Raw genomic sequence first — 21,017 nt, 5'->3', positions numbered from 1 at the left:
TTTTTGTATCTGATATGGCTATTTCCCGTTTTGTTTTAATTTTTTTTTTTTCTGTTTTGTTTCTACCTTTTTTAATTATTCACGCGTAGCACATGGCGCTACGGGGGAAAATACGCGTCATTCATCTGCAACGCTTACATTACATTTGTTGTATATTTCTGCACAAACGCGACAACATGACGCTTGACTTCGTTCCCCCGATGCGTTTTGTTCGAATTTAATTTCATTTTGCTACTTCATGTGCTACAAAGGGTATTAAATTCCATTGCGTCGCGTTAAGTGAAGCATGACGAGAAATTGCTGCCTCTCATTTTCCACGCATCGCGACACTATTTCCGGACGGAACTCTTTATTCCTCTGCCGACAACCATACGACACAATCGAATATCGTAGCGTCGACCATTTGTTATTCGCATCGAGAATTGACGAACCATCGTGAAACCGTTGAATCTTCGTTTCACCTTTGGATATAAATTTCTCTGCGTTCGCTTTTTTTTTTTTTTTATTCCACGATGAGATTTATTGATTGAACCTTTTAGAAATTGATACGATGATCTTTCTTTGGATTGAATGAGTGTTTTGAAGAGTAGAATGGAGGAATTCCATGATAATATATCATCAGTTAATATGAATAAGGTGAAGATAGTTAGCTATTTAATTAAAATTTTGGACATTGCGGCAAACTTCTAACTAACTAAAACTAATCCTTTAAAGCGTATATTAGATGATGCATCACGAATAATTAACGTTATGTATCAACCGTCATATTCTACATCAAACCACTATAATTGATAATATACATATGCAGATGTGTACATGTCTCTTTAATGACACGATTAATTGATTCCATGTTATTCAACATCATGTTACACTATTTTGCTCGCTAATTGTAAGTGTATATTTGCCAGTTATTAACAATATACAATTTCGTGTAACAAAGTGTATAATATGTATCAATGATAAAAGATAATTCTCTTAAAAATGATGAAAAGGAAAAATTTTATAAAAACTATGTTATTAAAGTGTTGTATTAATTGTGACGGGAGCCGTTCAAAATCTTTCACTTCCCTCTCAATACAACATATTCGCCAATTCGATACTCACGCAGCAATCAAACAATCCAAAATTAAATTATCATTGAACCAAGAACCAAAAGTAGCAAGTAAGCAGAAGTAGAACCTCGGCTATACGAAGTGATGTGGTCTGGGATACTAGATAAGTCTAGGATAGTCGAAGACTTAGATACGGAAAGGTCTATTACTGTTCATAAATCGCATAATAAAAACATAGAAATCTTTGATAGTATAATGTTGTAAATGTGTCCAGATTTACTTGATTACTTAATCGATTGCAAGTTTGATTAACTGCTTTTACGGTATCTGACTATTTACACTTCCGTACTCTTCGTGCTACAATTTCGAAAAGAAAATGAAGTTATGGAAATGTTCAAAGCACCTTGGATAATGCGAAATTTCGATTAAACGGAATTCAGATAACCAAGACTCCAACTATAAATTAGTATACCGTTGAAGTAATAAAGATAGCACTGCTATCTCCACCAGTTATTGAAACACAATGCGTCACTAAATATGTCAATTTAAACAAATGTGTTAGATATTCCTATTATCCTCACATTCAATAAGAAAAAGAGAAGAGGGAAAGACAGTTACTTGTGACTTCCTAGAGAAGATATATCACGCTCAACAACTCACCAAATAAAATCTCACCCCGTGGTTAGTTAACAAATACATCAAGCGTCGAAACAATCAAACCTAGACGTTTGTTACAGACATCATCAAATGGATTGCTACTCAAACCGCGTCTTGATTCTCGAGTGCCGCAAAATTCGTCTCAGCAATAACTTGTCCAACTAGAAATCTGCGATATCCAAAGAACACGAGACTACGGGCCCCAGCGATCGAAGACCATCGGCCGTTTATCAAATATCCGCAGTTAATCCAGTTACGAGCAATCCGGTAGCACGACGCCGGCGGATTGTAAAGAGGACGACGTCGAAAGGGAGGCGGCGAGGATAGGGGCGTCCGCGCGGATAGCGAGCCGCTGATTGCAGCGGGTAATGACGGGGGCTCAAGGGTGAGCAGTAGCCTGGAAGTAAGTAAAAATTTAAAATTTAGTTACCGCTCGCGTGCGTCCGACGGTTTGCGAATGCCGCGGATGTGGGACAGGATGAGTCAGCGCGCGTGCAACCAGCAACCAGGAGGCGGCGGGGAAACACCAGATCCCGCGGAACAGCGTTTCTCAAACTTTTCCGCAACCCTCAATAGTTCAACTAAACGTGGACCAGGTTCTATGTAGGTAGAAGTGGAGATTAATATATTTTAAGGTAGAAGGAGGATTAAAAAATCAGGATATTTGTGTGTACTCTTGGTTTTTAATATTTGAAATCCTATAGCATGTAGTATTGTATTGTCAGTATAATACGCCAACTCTGACAGTTAATTATTTTTAGATGAAATAGATTAGGAAACAATTCAGTTGATCGTATTCTCATTTTCTTGAAAGTGGAATAGCTTTTCCCAGTCTCTGTCTACATTTTATAACCTTTGGTTGTAAAACGGTAGTTAAGCTATAAAAAATTGAAAAAATTGTAAAACTCTATTCAATAGTTACGTTTAAATTGTATTATATATTATATCATATAAATAAACTGTAATTAAAGGACGTTAAAGCTATAATGTCACAGAAGTATTTCGACTTGGATATTAACTATGTTAAAATTAGACAGTCGCATTCATTCAATCAGCAGGAACAGAAGCGAATTCTGTTCTAAAATCGTAACAGGATCCGCGTAAAATTCCCGTTTCCCTCGGTTGTAATCTCAGCCAATTAGATCAAGCATTTCGGAGTCGGAGGCAACGAGCAGCCACAGCACAAGTGGAATTAGACGCGAGTAGCCAGGCTCGTTTATCGTCCGACCTCGGACCGCCGGCAATATACGTCGACATAAATGTAGAACAGCAGAAACTCTTATATTTAGATTATCCTGTTTGCCCTTCGTACTTTGCAATTCTACCTAGGTCACGCGGTCATCGCTCACGGAAAATAAGTCCAACACACTGCTACTCTTGTTTAACAAGAAAATATCTCGATAACAAAATTCCTCCTATTTCATTTTAATCAAAAATTTCACTTAAAAGTACGAGTAGAGTGAAAGAAATAACTTATTTATCTTCTTTTTCTAAAAAATATTTCATCAAAAAATTCAACCACATATATCTTTTTACATTCTTTAACACGTTGACCGGTTCGTCACTAAATCTTCAGGAATAATTAAAATAAGATAAATTTCATGAACTATGAATTTTTCAACAATGTGAATAACTTAGATAATCAAAATTAAAAAATTAAATATTACGGTGTAGTATATTTCAGTCTACCGTGACTGTTTGGACAAGGTATATAAAATTTGCATGACAGTCAACGTGTTGAACAATTGTTATGACAATCCTCAGCGAAAGGCGACCGAATTCATTACGCGATCCAATATTATAGTCCTCGGTAGCCCCACTATCAAGTACAAACACGGCAAACAATTTAGTCAAAACCAGCTTCAAACCCAAGAAACAATAAAGAGTCTACAACGTCCGACGCGGCAAGCAAAATCAAAGAACCGACTATGGTTGAGAATTTGAGAAACGCTGACGCTCTTCTGAACGGTGGCATCGCAAGGGTGTAAGCTTTAATAAGGGCTGCTGAATTTCACACTGACTTGGCTCGCCACGGATCCAAAGGGAAGGGAGAGTTGGATCCACTGGATAGCAGGAGGGGCGGTGCAGAAGGGGTGAGAGAGGATGTTGCACGAGGAAGGGAGAGAAGAATCGGGGGTTGAACAACGAAATGGGAAAGGAAGGCGTGCGAGTGATCGGCCAGAATAAAGTCTCGCGTCCTAAGCACGAGGCTCTAAGCGTTTCTCCACGCACACACTCGCCTAACCGATCAACAGCCAGATTATTAGAGTATTAGAACTTGTCTCATAACTCACGAGCCTAATGGTCTTTGACCTGGTCGGCACGACGATCTCCCGAGCGTTCCGTATTGCCTTTGACGCAATCCACGATATATGTACGTTTTCTTTGCCCAATGTCTCTTTCTCTTCTTTATTTTTGCCTTTTTGTTTCGATTGGATGTGAAAGTTGTGTAGCTTTTACGATCGAGTAATCGTCGAGGGAATAAACTTGTTCGATATCTGTTTTACCTTGATTTTATGTGTGTTTCGGACTGCGGACTCTTATATTTCTTTTGTTACATTATAACATATCAAACGAAATAACATTTCTTCACATTCGAAATAAAGCTTTAATGATTAGATACGGAACGATAATAATAAGATTTTCGAATAAAGCTGTATCTATAGATACGTGAATCTGAAAAGACTTTATCGAAGTTGTTGGTATACTCTCCAAAAAATGATTACTCTGATATGAAATAATAAGATTTCCAGAGAATTTTCAGCTAATCTGATCGACTTCTGACACTGAGTGGTTCGTATAAATCAATCCGTGAATATAATTTAATGAAACAAGATCTTTCTTAATACGACATATACTAACAATCAGTTTATCAATAAAGACGAGTAAATTTTCAACACACTTCCAAACATTTCCACACGGTCTCATCCAAATATTGCTCGCCCCTCAAGCCAACATCGACCCATCCCGAAAGCACCCTTAAACCACAGTAAAAATCCGTGGAAACCAGAATCTCGACGGGGTTGGCGATGAGAGAAGCGAACAGCTGCGTGGAGAGCCGTGTTGGCGTTGGCACGTTCGCGAAGCTCGCCTCGGCGAGTCGCGTTACCACGCACTGGCAACAGGATTGTTTTAATGCCATTTAAACTAATCGAATTAGAGAATGAATCAATGTGACGATACGGAACGATAAAAGAGGGTGATAGGGGGGCTGAGGAGGAGGGGTGAAAGCGTGGTGAAGGGATAGGCGAGGGCGGAGGAAGTGGAAGCTTGGATGGGGGGTGGATGGATACGCAAAAGGGGGCGCATGGATGTGCAACAACAACCCCCGTCCTGCAAACTCCGCAGCTGCCAGGCACAGCAATCGCTCGACCGGAAGTAACGCGACTACTGCCTACTATGCGTCTCCGTCTCTCCGATCCAACGTTTTCTCCCTTTCTCGCTCTCCCTCGTTCCCTCCTGCTATCGCCGTCTCAGTTTCTCTCTTTGTTTCTCTCCTCTCCCCTCATCTATCATTCGTCCCATCATCCCATCTCTGTTTAACAATGTTGCATCCGTTGTATCTTGTTTCTCTCGCCTAGCCGTGTTTCTCGTTCTTCCATTCTCACTCCCTTGGCCGCCGCAATTCGCACACCCTCCCCTGTCATTTACATGCGTGCACGTGGTACGAGCGCGTAACCAACCGCCTAGACGTGTCGGGATGAGTCCGTTTCCACTCGTTTTTCTAACATTCTCCTCGACACCCTCTTTTCCAGGGATTTCGTCTTGCAAGTCGAGTGCTTGTGGAAGAATGAAGCGCGACGTCGTGATAGAAAGTCCGACACCGAGATTGGAAAGAAAATGGTAAGAGTGAGGTAATGGGACGAAGTACTTAGGATATAGGGTTATGTGCGTGTATGAGATGATTTTGGGCAATGAAGATGCTCGTTGTAAGAAAGTAGCGATGTGTTTAGATACGTGTTTTGTGTTGTTGGAAAATTAAGGATTTTAGGTAAAGGTTTAAAATAAACTTGAGCGGTTATACATATATTGGAATGTTTGATTACAGGAAGATAGTGGCTATACTGAATTCTAAGCACTTTGATTTTGTTTTTTGGATTATCTTGTTTTATTAAGCATTGTTTATCATTGGCAGCTATCGTGGATAATAGAATAGATGAAAGAATAAACTGATCTCATTTTTTATCTCTCTTATTCCTTACGTGCTTTAAATGCAATTCGTTCTTTTTTTAACAGTCATTAGAGATAGAGAATTCCGAATTTGTAAAGGCGTTCGTGTATGGTGATCAAAAAAATATCTGAAATAAAAAAATGATGATTGAATGAGAGATAAATTTTGCGTTAAATTGAAACTACAGAACTTTTTCTGACAAACGAAACTCCTTTTCTTCTTTTTATTGTCTTCTTTTTAGAAGCGTTCTACGAGTGAACCATCCACCACGAACGAATCGTTGTCGTTTACACGGCCATGTTCGCCACGCGAATTTACGCAACCATTTGGAAAGGCGCCTTTGTGATTTGACACGCGTGGCGATGTCAGATGTTTAAAATTACGACTCCCTGACCGGATCGCCTGGTATCGGGCTAATCCAAAAAACGTTCTTGCGTCGAATCGAATTTTTTCTAGATGGATAGAGTCGCACGTGTCAGCCTCGCGGTCGGATTGCCGACTATGCCGTTTAAGATTGAAACCCGATTTAACTGTAGGAACCGTGAATGCGTTCGTAGAACGAGGATCAAGATGCACGTTTCGCAAATTTCGTTGAACACGTGTCTTATTACCTACAGATATTTTTGAAACATCTATGGTTCAAAGGGGTTAAAGGATTGATTGCAAATAATTTTATTGTTCGTTTTTAAATAAAACTTTATCGTATAACAATACCATACACAAATATAATATCTGAGATTAGTTTGAACAGGGTAAAAGATAATATTTGGATAGTTTCAGATTCATGTTGTAGCAAGAATCAGGTAACGAATAAAGTTTCTATGATACTATAAATTACAGATTTCATCAATTATATTTGCTATTCTTAATACTTCGCTATATGATTAATTCAGATTGATCTTTCATAACTAAAATGTAACGCGCCTTAAAAACTATTCAAGAATTTCAGTGCGCTCATAAGGTATAATGACTTTCACGAATCTCTTCAATCCTAGTCTTCATTCATCTCGTCATAATAAGTAGAATAAATATAATACAATCAGTATCCAGAATTTCGTGTCAAATACACGCACCGAAGCTTATCATACACATATAATACATCTACCAAATCATTGGAAAATACAACACGGAAAACGGGGGATGATAAAAACGTAAATTAATCCTCTCCTCCCATAATACGGAAGATCAGCGCAGTCCTCTTTTTAATAATATACACAAAAATCGAAAACACGTTGGAATCACGACACTTTCAACCCTTCCGTCGAAAGCAACGATGTCGAGTATCGAAAATGCCAACACTCACAGCACGGAATAATAGTAATAATTACGATGGGTTATAATATCACTATACACGCACTTAAACATCGAATTAACCCACGCCAAGTAACCCTAGGCTATATTGAGAGTAATATGTCTATTACACGTCTTTCCTCTGTCCTCCCTCTTTGGCTGTTCTCCTCGCCAGTAAATTACGCGCGCCCCGTTTTCTCATTAACGTGTGCGTGTGCACCACCTATAACCCTTGCTTGTTGGTACGAAGCATCGAAAAAAAAGAAAAAACGAAGGAAAAATAAATATAAAATAAACGACGCGTCCTTCTGACACGAGCAGCCGCGAAACGTCGATGTAATTAAATTCCTTTGGGCGATTATTTCGTCAATCGCCGCGCGCCCAATTTACATTTTCAATGAACGCGAACGCCCGTTTAAATCGATCCTCCATGAGCATATAACGTGCTTATTTCAGAAAATTTCTCCGCTGTCGGTGACTTGGTGGACGGAATTCTAGAGAATTTCAAGGTTACTTAAAATTATACATAATACTGATACGATGTTTAATTTTATGATCGGCATACAAAAAAGAAATTGAATCTTGAGAGAGAAAAAAAGAGTTTAAACAACTTAATATCATGGATTAATTACTAGTAAAATTGTTAGCCTCACAAAGTGTGATGGAATATTTCGACACGGTCCAAAGATAGAAAAATTGAACAAGGTGATTGTTTCTTATGATACAACAAAGTTAAACAGTTTTCAAACATTCCTCCATATCCATAAGTTTATAATCTCTGAATTTATACCATCTCAAATTTCTAAATCGCAATCTTAATCAAACAAAAAAATTCTCAGAATCATCTATGCACCCCTTAAATCTACACTATTCAATTACTTTTTTCTTTTTATTACTCAAGTGAAGTTCTCGTATTGCCAAGTTATTCATAGACTCTTACTCATAACAAAAATAAACAAATAAAATTTCACAAGAAGTGTGTGAGTATGGTCGCGCACTAAACTGCATGCACTCTACTACCCTTAACCCAAATCTCATAACTCTTTATCTTCCCATCTCAAAGCGGCGAAAGATCATAGTACGATCTCGATAGAGACGAAGAAATCAAGGGAGCTGCGTGCATCGAGCTCGATCCACGGCTGGCTATTCGTAGGTGCTGGTGGTTGCACGTCGTCGCGTCTGTGGTTCGCAACGCGCATCGAGCGTCGCGCTGATCCAACCCTCCGAAAAAGCAGCCGGCAAGAGGCCGGCTGCAACCCTCCTATCGGCATCGCTCCGCCCCGTGCCACCACTCTGGCTGCACCCCAATAGTGGCGCGTCCACGTATAGTCGCCTATAGGGCTGCACCGAGCACGTCGATGCACCGCCACGTCCCTTTCGCGCTCGCAACCCTTCGCTGGTCCATCCGTCCGTCTGTCCATCCGCATCCCTTCCAACGATCTGCATTCTACGCGCCATCCATCTCATTCGCGGTGCGAGCCAGCTGCGAACTCGAATGTCGTTGCTGTTAACTACTCGCGGATATTTCTCCTTTCGAGCAGCCTTCCTCGCCTCGAACCACCCCTTCCACTGCTGCTTTTTCTTTTTATCTCCCTGTTGCTCTTCTCTGTCTAACACACACGTGTCTCCTCCTCGATGTTTCTTCTTTCCTTCTCTCTCTATCGCTCTTTTGCAGTGTTCTCAGCCCTCCTACTACCCCTGCATGGAATACCGAGTACATGGAAATCTCTATTAGGAACTTCCATTTTTCTGCCACAATGGCGTTACCCGCTTCTTCGCTGCCTCTTTTGCCACGCGTATGTGCCGTGAGGGAGCACAGCGATGTCTACAAGAAAGAGAAGGTGGAGATTAGACGAGATTCTTATGGATGGTCCGTCGTTATTATTATTATGAAACAAGAGACTGGCAACCGTTGAAGTCGCGCTTATCGTGATTAAACGTCTCGCTTTTACGGGGCATCTTTGATCAACGACGTCTCTTTGAAATAGATGATTTTGTTATTGCATTTATGAAGGGTTTCAGTAGATGGAATAGATTGACTTTTTGGGTGAGATTCTTTGGTATCATTGCTAGTGGTCAGCCTTTATTAGATATTATTGAATTATTAGAAAGATAAAAATTTAGTTTATAAGAAAAAGAATTAACGTTGGTAAATATTCTCTTTTTTAAAATATAATTAAAATGTTAAGGATTTTAGTAAAATAAATAAATGTAGGTTGTAAATAATATTTTTATCAAGGGTTTATTTATTTCTTGGTCAGAATTTAAACAAATTTTTTCTTAGAATTCATATTTTTGTATAAAAATATATAAATAAAATTTAATAATGGGATTATCATTTCCAAGTTTTCTTCTTAAGATATTATTAATAGTAGAAGGATATCGGAATTTCTAGAGAACTATGTAAAAATAAAACTCCTTTGGGCGTTTGGTTGGTAACTCATTTTTTTTTATATTATAGCAAGATATACAGGATATCCAATACATTAGGGAATAAATAGCGATCCTGGTTTTTATAGGCCAAATAGTCTACCGAACGAAAACGTTGGCGGATCGTTAATTTGAATATTGCTGAGGTGGATTTCTACGCTTTGAGCTTCCACGTTACGATTCGCTATTCGGCACACTCGACGATGGACCCACTAATTTTCCACGTATAAAAATCTCCATGTTGAATCATTATTCATTCAACGTTACAAACATTTGTTCGATTTGATATAAACATTTCTCTTTTAATAACGAGCATTCCACAAACATAATTCCATAAATTTTAGTAAATCTTCACAAATTAACTTCTATATTTCCTAAATTAATTACTAAAAGACATACATTTTAACTTCTAAATATCCAATTTTCTTCATCATCTCAAAGAGGCAAACTCAAAAGTAGAACTCATTCAAACATACATATACAAGATCAGTCACAACTCGTCATACAAATATACACGGTGAGTCGTAAAACTAGAACCCGAAATACTGTTAAAAATATTACCTATATCGGTAAGTGTATTGAGAAATACTATACGAAATTAAACGATTTCAACGTAGATTATTTTGTTTAGAAGATAACTTCACAAATCAGAGTATTATAATCGCACATGAAATTGCACAAAAAATGACTCATTAACTTCTATCATTTTGTACGATAGAATACTATCTATATGTCATTAAAGAAGAAACATTTCAAAAAGACACGAACAGTTTCGAAAATATATCAGATTTCATTCTTACATGACCCACTCTGTATATAACACTCCATTACCAACTACACGACTAGTTTTACCATTTAAACACGCCAGTTATCAAAGCAGAACGCTGTGAATATCCTTCAAAAGCGAAGCAAACTTAAGTACAGCAGAAGCAAGGATTTTCCAAAAATAAGTTGCAACGTTTGGTTAGTCACGAAAGTTGTCCACGTCTGAGCCGGACGTCTCAATTCGCGCGAACCGATGGATTCGCATCTGAACGAGTGCAGGTCGCCTTAAAAGATACCTCCTCCCTCCTAGCCGGTTGGAATGATCGAGAAGCATCTCCAGCATCCATCCCCTCTTAGAACGTTACCGCTCCCCGTCGTGATTCACGGGTGAAGAGGACACATCGACTTTAAACCTCAGGCAGACAGGCAACCTCCAGGCCCTGGCGCGGAGTCTCCTTTCATTAGTTGGAGTAGGAAACCAGCCAGTCAGCCAACCAACCAACCTACCTACCAACTAACCATCCATCCAACCACCGCAACGACCTACCCACCACTACCAGCTCTGCCATCATCACCGACGAGGCCAGGCTTCCATGATCCACTCTCGTTTCTGGCGCCCGGCTCCTGATCTTGCGTGCGGTTGACTCGTTTTCAATGAATACAATGCCGGGGCAGATCATATTGAATATGAAAACGGGAAATCAACGAGTGCCTTCCCTCTCTATAACGTTTCACCGTCTCTACTCCTCTATCTCTTCCTCGTCTTCCTCTTTCTTCTTCGTTCCACCCTTTGCTTCGTCTCTTTCACCCTTCTTGCGGATCTATCCGACTCTGTCCTTGCAACAACGAGCCCCCGAGGCGGGATATCCATGGGCTCCGCTTTGTCGAACCGAGTCAAAGAGATACGAGAAAGAAGGGTACAAGAGGAGAGGGGCGGGGGGTTGGGTGGAGTGGGGGGGATGATATCGTGTCCGAGCATTGGGCTCCGTGTATATCACCGACAGCGATATCACCAACGCAGCTTTAATCGTTGCACGTCGGATTAGCGGTCGGCCCTGCTGCTTTCCTGGTTAACCCGGATCGTAGAAAAGCGCACGCTGTCTAACTAAGGCTCGCTGGCTTTTTCCCCTGGATCGACTTAGGACTTTCTTGAATTGTCTCATGGATGTCGCTGGAAGTATCGTGCTGAGAACAGGTTGGTAGATTTTTGAGATCGTGGAGAGGTTTAAGAGAAAGCTTGGATTAGGATGATGAGATTTGACGAGGTTTCTGATTAAGTAACTTAGAAATACTTTCTTACGGAATTTATCGACTAACGGAGAATTGGATTATATTGAAATTCAATATTATTTGTTAAACGTCATAGAAGTAAGTAATTTCTTAGAAATGCATAAACATTCGCACTAACTATAAAAAAGATATAACCAAATATTTTGAGAAACCAATCAGAAATAAAAAAACAGCCTCTAGAAAATTCTTTTTCTAACGAAAAGGGAGCGCAATCGTGAAGGGTTGGTCGACAACCTTTTTCGTACTCCAGCCGCGATTTATACAACGCTATTGCTCTTAATCATCGTGGAGGGTGAGTTTCAAAATCGAACGAACAAGAGAGAGAAGAAGAACTGACGAACTGCTAACGATTTCGTGTGGATTGTGTTTTCTTCGGCCCGGATCATCCCCACCATATTTCGTTCCCGTGGTCTCCGCCGGCAAACACACTTCGTTAGGCGATCCACTCTCCGTTGTTTCCGAGCGCTGGCAAACTATGCACTTTACCCTCTAAACAACCAGTACCTTTAACCCACTTACAACCCTAACGTGCCGTAGACACATATTCACGGCCAAAGTCGGCGCACGTAGTTTTATTCGTGTCACGAGAATACTACTATTTTATCGTTAACACGATAAGATGTTTTTTCTTCTGATGTAAAATCAAGTAAAATTTCGTACGTGAAATTCTTGAGTAATCGAAGGATTTTATTAAAGTTAGAAATTTAATTGACACTGACAGGTTTTGTGTCGTATTAATAGGATTAGATGAGATTAAATTGGGCTCGTGTCCGATCAGACTGCAACTATTTACGCATTACTGAGAAATTTATATTGAATAATGTACAAAAGTATATAAAATATCCAAAGTAAAATACACTAGTTATAATATATAATATATATGATCTTCTGCTTCTCTCTCGTCGATTCAGAAATCATTACCTACCCCGATTACACCAATCCTTTAACCCCATTCTCGCATAAAGCAAACCATTCTACCCCGAGAATCAATCAGACCTCGATCCAAGACCTCGCTGTCCTAAATCGAACCTATCAAGTTTCCAAACTTGACTCAAGATCCCGGAAGAGAGAAGAACAATTTCCACTTTCAAGAGATGGTGTTTCCAAGAGGGAGAAAGTGGGCCAGGCAAAGGGCTGACAGGAACAGTACACGATCTCCACCAGCTAAGAGCAGTAGATTTTACTGAACTTAAAGATCGTCGGAGCAGAATGTAGGCTGGTAATTAACATTCTAGATTTTTCAGCGAAACATGTACATACCTACGTAGGGCGGGAGCATTCGCCGTGAGAGGTGGACTGGTTTCACAAGCAGATGCTCGATTCTTCGGATGTTCTCGCGTATGGGCAAACTCCCGCGCAGGCAAAGGTTTCTGTTACCGGTGCTCCTCGGCGTTGTCGCTACTGCTGCCGATGCAGCCGCTTCCGGCTGGCCTCTTCAGCCTTTCGTGAGTGGGAATCCGACGTCGACAGTCGGCGCACAAAGCTTATTATGCCGGCTTGGCTCTCTTCAGAGCCCCGAAGAGGATGGGCTCGTGCTCGCTGTGCCATACCACGAGTTAAGTCGATGGCACTCGACGAACATCCTTCCTGTCTACATCCTCGATTCGGCTGTACGAACCTTCTTCCCGCGCTATCTCCTTAACCCGTCCTCCCTCTTTTTCATATGATGCTCCTCTCGTTTTGCCCTTCTTCTTTATACGAGTGTATGGCGAGGTTGCTCTCTCGCCGTCTGTTCCGTCTCTCCTCTCTTCGGTGCCTCTCCTCGGCATTCCTTTTGCCGTCGACCAAGCGTCTTCGTTTTTATCTTTCACCGTCTCGCTCGCGATTTTCCGTTTTTGGAGCTCGAACCGAGTTGTAAGCGAGCTTTCAGCCCTCTGTAAGGTTAGGATCCTCTCTTTGCTAATTGGTTGTCTGACTGGATTTTGAGTCAGGTTTTCGACTGGAAAGGCTACAATTTTTTTTATATTTATATATAATTATTGTATTTATGTCGTATCTGTATCGTACTTGCGAATGAATTTGTGGAAGTAAATTATTTGTTTTCAGAAATGATTATTAATCATGTACTTGTGTAGTGAAATTAAGAAATTAATGAAAAGGGTTGATCGGATTGACCTTTGATAGGAAATGTATACATTGAAATATCTCAATTAGGAATTTTATTAGCATTTTAACGACACTCGACTGTTTCGAATATATTGATAAAATTTGAAAACAATCTGAAAATGGATATAGCAATTGCAAAACATTTAGTATAAGTAATACACATGTTAAAGGGCCGTCATAAAAATGTTCAAGGCTTTAACAAGTATATTATTGGAAACAATCATTGATCTTCTAGAAGGTGTATTTACTACCCTTAACCTTAAAAAATTTTTATTTCGAGCATCCAAATTCTCCCTTGGCCGCGTAAACATTTTAACCCCGGTCTGAATTTCAGCTTTTCAAATTGGGGGAGAACAGCGTAGCGACGGACAAAGTTATTCGCGCGTCGAGCGTCGATCGGCAAATGGGAAGTCAACAAACTTCCACCATTATTTACAAGCATTATCGCGTCGAGCGTGCGTAAACAGGGATATTTGGCCTGGCCTATGTAGCAAGCTGAAAATCGTCCGCTGACAAATCACCGACGATGGCAAAACGCAAAAAAGCCTCAACTAAATTTGCTTGTCTTTGGCGAGTAAATACTTTTTCCATCGAGCGAGCCCAACACTTTGTTTGCGCAGCAACGATACCACAGAACAAATTGCTGTTCGATAAATGATATTATATCCGTGAATATGTGTTTAATGAATTCTACACGATGCATAAAATTCAGAAGACAACGCGTTGGATACTGTTCAGAAATTTTATAGAGCGCAGCTTTCGAATTGCAGGATGTCTATTTTTATCTTACTGACGATGAAATTATTTGATTTATCAAAGTAAGAGAATATTGGATTGTTGTTTTGTAAATGGTTCAAAGACTACGAAGTTAGAATTGTGAATTTGGAATTCACAGTTTTGATATTGGATTTAGAAAATACATAAGATAATATGTTATATTTAATCAAATAATCAGAGCGAAGATGATAGCGAAATAATCTATTGAATAAAAATATTTGTCTTGAAGGTTGTTTATATTCTATTAACATCAGAATTATTCAGTACACCAAAATGAAAATTTGCATTAACTAAAGTTTAGAGAATAAAAATAAGGCAAGAAAATCCATCAAAACGGTTAGTGTAATCCTTCTTCTTTATAAGAATACAAAAATACATAAAGTATATAACAATGACAATATCTGTTATTTAATATTAACAATAGTAGACGCTTTTGGGTTATTCGACCGTAGAACGAAATATTCCTACAAATCGAAACCTAGTAAGATTTTCATCATCACTCGATATCCTAATCGAAAGGTACCATTATCATTCAACTCACATAAATAATCACCGCAAATCCTTTCTTCCGACAACAAGTATCACCCACCTCATATCCATCCACCTTAAACTTCTACAAACGTGCACACTCACACCCACCGTTTGCGAAGAAAGTTCCATCTCGCGCCATCTAGCATACAATTTTCCACGCGTCTACATCCACCAAGAACAACTAAAAATTCCAGATACATTCCAGGGATACCTACGCCAAATACAAATCGCACAAGGATAAGAAAAGAAGGAATGACCGAAAACTGAATGGAGCCGAAGAAACGATAGAGAAGCTACAGAGAAACGAGGAACAATTCGATCGCGGATGGTGTGCCGGAGAGCTCTGTGGCTCGACTGATCGCCTTCTACCTCGAAAAGCCTTATATAGGCTTCCCCGAATTTTGTGGTCCACTTAACTAGAAAACCTGGTGCTTATCCGACTCCGGAGCCGCTGCAAAATTACACGCTTCGGCTTATCAAGCCGTGAAACTGGTATTAAGCGTCAGACGAACGAACGCGCGGGTGCTCCTGCACGCGCGCGAGGAGCCTTCGCCGGAGAGCTGAACCCGGAATGCACCAGTAAGCTCGTTTCCTAGGGTTCCTGCAATATAACTATATACACGGATATCGTTCACCTGACCGACCACCCTGACTTTTCGATCGGAACACGTCCGTGCCGAATCGACCCCCGTTCCTCGTGGACAACCACCCCCGCCCCCTTACTCTACGTTTTCACTCCTCTTCCGGCGATCCGGCTCTCTCGAACATACATCGACTCTGATATTTCCTCTCTTCTCTTTTTACACTTTTGCTTTTTCGTTTTTATTTCGCAAGAGACTTGCACTCGATGGCACGTGAATATCGTGACGTGTCTTTTGAGAACTGTGAAGTTATTAGTGTCTGGGAATAGAGGATAAAGGGAGGGTTGGTGATTTGATAGAGGAACAAGGTTTTAGAAAATATTGGGTGAGAGTGGATTTAGAGACATTTCAGGCGAGTTTGTGCGAATTTTGGGTGAAAAGGGAAGCGGGAAAATGGGGAGGAAAGGATGGAAAAATGTACATCTCAATATTTGGCTCGAAATTTGTTTTGATATGAGTTATAAAACTTATCTATTTAGTTATAAAACTTAACTTTGATATGAGAAATAAAACTTATCGTAATACATTTTTATACAATATATTTTTCGTAAGAATTAGTTGAATTTATCCGAAAGAATTTCTCCATTTATATGCTCGCCATTGTATGTACTTCGTACGATCTTCTCACAAACTTTTTATCTATAAAAATGTCGAAAATTAATTAAGGTAACTCGTACTACAAAATCTCAGATTATTTTTTTACAAAGATATCATTCCACCATTTCATTTTTTATTTCTAAACGATCAATCACATTGACGACATCTTTGGAACAAACGGACCATGGATCAACCGCGAGATTCCATTACGAAGTTGGCGTTAAAAAGAAGGGCGCGGATTCGTCTCATAGGCGGGGTAGCTTGTTTTCGTGGAAACTCGCAGCCGTCGTTTCACACGTTTCCGCGTGACGGATATCGCGCATACACCCCGCGTATCGACGCATGCTTGAATATCGTGCGTCATTTCGCAAGCTGGCTGAACGTGTGGAACGATCGACGAGGGCGGGCATACAGATGCAACGTCACGCGGCAGAAAGGAATACGTCATCGTCCACGCGTGAAACTGTCGAACTGTCGTTAATTCGCTGGCGACAGGCCGCGGGATTGCTTTTCGAAACCGACTTTTATCGGTTAATGGGTTAAATCTGTCGATGAACCTGTTAACCACGAAAAAACAGACAATATTTTTGATGTTCGACCAGGCAATCGTTTTATTATTATTATTCTTCTTTAACGTATATTATATAAGTCTCCAAATTCTTCAAATACCTGAATATGCTATAAACAGCCAATGAATGAAAATAAATAACTATATACATTAACAGTAAACATTAATATTACCAAAAATGTTTCTAATTATTTTATTCAAATCTGTCATTCCATTCACATCATATATGACTTATAATACGTAGTACTAAGGAAACAAAAATTTGTTAGGATTTCCCAATAAATGTGTTTAATGAGTAGAAATCCTAACATTTACGATCGTCAGTATATAGGTACACTGGAAACCTGTTTCAGTTTCTCCGTCTTCTTACTGGTATTACCATTCCTATCCTTCTGCAGCCTCATCCCTCGTCCATTCTCCTATCCCTTTCATCCCTTTGATCCTTTCTTTTCAGCGCAAACTCAAAAGTTTCTTTTCACGACTCGGTACAGCATGTAATCGCGCATTTACGCAAGCATTCGCAGTCTTGATTCTACGATTCCTTCGATTCGAAGGCTTAGACCGCTTCATCTCCCTCTGTCGAGTTTCGTGTCAGAAAGCAGATGCAAATTAGTTCGGAGCGAACTACAATTCAATTAAGCTTCATCATTTAACCGGCATTCTCGCATTGTAATTTGACTCGCAGGTGGCGCGTGCGGTGCAACGAGTGAAGTTCCTCCTCCGCTGTTTCTCGAGTAATTTGAGGGAAATTAATTACTGTGACACCGTGGCAACGGTATTTCTCGGGGCGAAGCCACATGTCGCAAACCATGTTATACGTGTGTTCACGCGGAGCCAGGAAATGCGTAGACGTTCAGCGAGAGGATGGATGCCGGCCGTCTGGCGATACGGCGTGACGCTTGCACGCACTGCGACCTGGTTCCGTGAGTTGTCGTTCGCTCATAGATTCGAAATTAAATTCTCCGCTGTGCCTGCGGAGAGGCTTGTTAATAAGCTGGAGAAAGGAACAGCCGATTCCAGCGGCAATTTATAGTTACTCGAGCATTGTCGATTGTATGAAAATTTTTAGGGTTAAGTAAAATTGAATATTGTCTTCAACAAATTTCGAGGCAGCTTGAATTTGTTATCCATGGTGTGATGCTTTATATGAATGAAATTATACATATTTTTTATACCAACAATTAGTTTATTCTCCACAGTAAAAAATATTAAATTATAAAACGGTTCGATTCCAGAATATACACGACATAGACAATAATCATCGTGGCTCGTTCTCTGCCAAACGGATCAAGATGAAATATACTCTATTTTCTTCCACGGATACTAACTTATACAACAGAGAAAACCCCATCAAAGACAAACAAGCAGACAGGCAAAAATTCCGAAAATAATTTTTTTGCTCTCTTTACCTTATCAGCTGTTTCTGAATGACTGTTTTACATTTTTTATACAATGTGTAAACACAACCCTTCTACTGTTTTATTACATATAATAAATACATATATCTATGGATGGCATGGAATTTTATCGATGGATGAAGATTTGGGATTATGTAATTAGATTTAGATTCTACTTCTTTAATTAAATTCAACAAAGCATGGATTTGCATAAGCATCCGCAGTCTGATTATCATATACAATAAACCACTTCTTTAAAATAGTATCGCATTCCACGACCGTTATTAGAAAAAGGTGCTTCGCTCTATTGTATCAATTTTCTCCCTCATCCGAAGATCCCTGAGCCGAAGTGTTAAAAGGAGATTAAAGATCGAGGAATTACACGATGGAAGCCACGGACCATCGAACGGTGGAAAGAAAGGCCGACGTGAGAACCGACCGTGGGTTTCTGACGGCATCGATTTCAACTCGACAGAACGACGCACGTGACTAGAAGTGGCCAGGAACCCCTTCGACGTCCACATTCACGAGCTCTCTCGTTCCTCTTTGGATTTTCGTGCATCCTACGGCGGTTCTGCGCAACGCTCGCCAAGTCAAGCGTTCCACGCACAATAGAAGCGGCTTAAACGCCGGTAATTATATTTGCGGCCGAGTGTCGAACGGATGGTTCAGGTTCTTGCTGAAACATAGGTTGGGGTTCGTACTGCTGCGGTAGCTTGTTCGTACAATCTCGTGTAGGTTGAAGTTTAAAGGAGATGATTGGTGGACCTGTAGTTTCATTGCAGTAGAAATTAACCTGTAAGTTTGTTGTTAAAAGTGCACCTGGTACGTCAGGTGAATCTGTAGATTTGTCTCGAGATTTCGATCTTTTTTCGATTTATTGATTTATTGCTTTTATTGTTTTATCTGATATTTCCTTTTATCAATTTCAGCATTGTTCCTCTGTTCAAATCCTTTATTCGTGGAAACGTAATTGATATAAGGAAAGGAAATATCTTCCAAAGTTAAACGTGCATTAATCTGAAGTAATAATTGAACATAAAGCTACGATACATATCAAATGTAATTTATTTAAACTAAAGGCAATATCCATATCAAATTGATATACATATCTTCATAAAGATTGCTCGATTTTTATAAGAATTATGTGTTGCTATGCGTTTCTTTCTTCCAATTCCATCTAAACTACTGTAATCATCCACCTTGTGTCATAATCCAAACGTGATGCCCATCTTCATACATCGACATCCATCATTTTCCGCTTTTACCTCCGACAAACTTAACCCACCACAAAAGTTAACCACTCCTTTAAAAAACCCGTACGAATATTCAAAACAAGCAAAAGATCGACTAGTCTCTTCCGTAGCTCGTGCACACGCGAGTAGCGTCAACCCGCGCGTTCTCCCACTCGTTCTCGCGAGTACCACAGAAACTTCCGGGAGTTCCATGCCGTCAAAGGAGTACGTCACATTGCTTTACGACGCGCACGATACACGCGTGTCGGTCGTGTCGAGCATAAGTGGCGCGTATAGCAGGCGTGCGTACACAGCCGGTACAAGTTGTACACATTGTGAACGCTTGTACCGCGGTGCAATTGCTGGCTCGATAGGAAGGGGAACGCACCCCCGCCTCGTTATTAATGGCAATACAAATCTCGAGAGTCATCGAGCGCTCTTCAATCTGAATGCCTTCTGCTCGTGACGTCACGCGCGCGAGCCCGCGCGGCTTTTCTCTTTTCTTCGTTACCTCTGCACCCTGTACACCACCCTGCCTGTGATTTCACCCTCCCGTCCCGTCTTCTCTCCTTTTCCAAACCACCGACACCCCCGAACGCGCTCAACGTCGTCGTCGTTCTTTCTCGCCAGAAGTTTGTTGTGTTTTTATTCCCGTTGAATGAGTCAATCGCTTCGGCCTTTGCATCCGGCGGCATAAGCACGCGTGGCCCCAATGGGAAAGCACTCGAGCTTCATGGCACACATATATACACGAAACAGAGAAGGAAATAGACGAACGAGTCCTGGGGTGGGGCCTTCAATTAACTTTCCTGATTACATCTCGTGCCCACATGTGGTGGCACTTTTGAAGTCTCTCGCGTCGCGTGCGCCCGTCCAAATTGTTTAATTGCGTCGCATTACCTTTTTTCCCTTTCTTCCTTTCTTTCTTTCTTTCTTTCGGGCTTTTAAGAGGTATACATGGGATCCCTGTTAACCGTCGGCTCTCGCTGGTTGGTTCTTTTTCCCCGTGAAAGGGATACAGGAGGATCGAGGGTGAGAAGTTCCGACGATCCAACACGGTTAACCGGTCCTCCATGCTTTTCTGATAGAGTAGGTCAGGACTCAGTCTCTTTTTTGTCCTCTCTAACCCTTTGCTGATTTCTTGCCGCTGTTTCCGAATGCCGCTCCGTACTGTTTGGCAAGAAGCTTCTAAGCTTGGTGAAACTTGGTACGAGTAACAGCACTAGGTACTGTTTGTGTTGGTTGGAAAAGGATTGCAAATTAAGCTTTGCGTCAACGTAACGTTGGCCCTTGATGGGTTAATATTCTAATTTTCAGTGATTTTTCAAACTTTAAGAAACTGATCTTTCGAATTTATGAAACTTCCCAATTTTCAGAAGAAGTATATACAAAATTGCCCTCAGTACACGTGTCCGTTTCTACGCTAAACATTCCTTTAACCACATCTCTGTCAACATTCTAAAATCTAAGACACAAAAGCGTGTTTGTTTGAAGCTTCGAAAATCACGAT

The 21,017-nt window shown here is 40.4% G+C and overlaps 1 long non-coding RNA gene across 1 annotated transcript; it reads right to left on the bottom strand.

Annotated features, from left to right (window-relative positions):
* Positions 1–5,959: 5,959 nt before the first annotated feature.
* On the bottom strand, positions 5,960–15,409 carry LOC138189773 (uncharacterized). The gene is made up of 3 exons (XR_011176109.1): positions 15,178–15,409; positions 12,916–13,603; positions 5,960–8,995 (listed from the first exon to the last, which is right to left on the bottom strand). It is a non-coding gene; the product is annotated as an uncharacterized LOC138189773 (long non-coding RNA).
* Between the last annotated feature and the right edge of the window lie 5,608 nt (positions 15,410–21,017).

This window comes from Bombus flavifrons, chromosome 2 (genome assembly GCF_040668555.2).
Source record: "Bombus flavifrons isolate JBK064 chromosome 2, iyBomFlav1_principal, whole genome shotgun sequence".
NCBI classification, from domain to species: domain Eukaryota; kingdom Metazoa; phylum Arthropoda; class Insecta; order Hymenoptera; family Apidae; genus Bombus; species Bombus flavifrons.
This window is presented reverse-complemented; position numbering and strand designations above follow the sequence as displayed.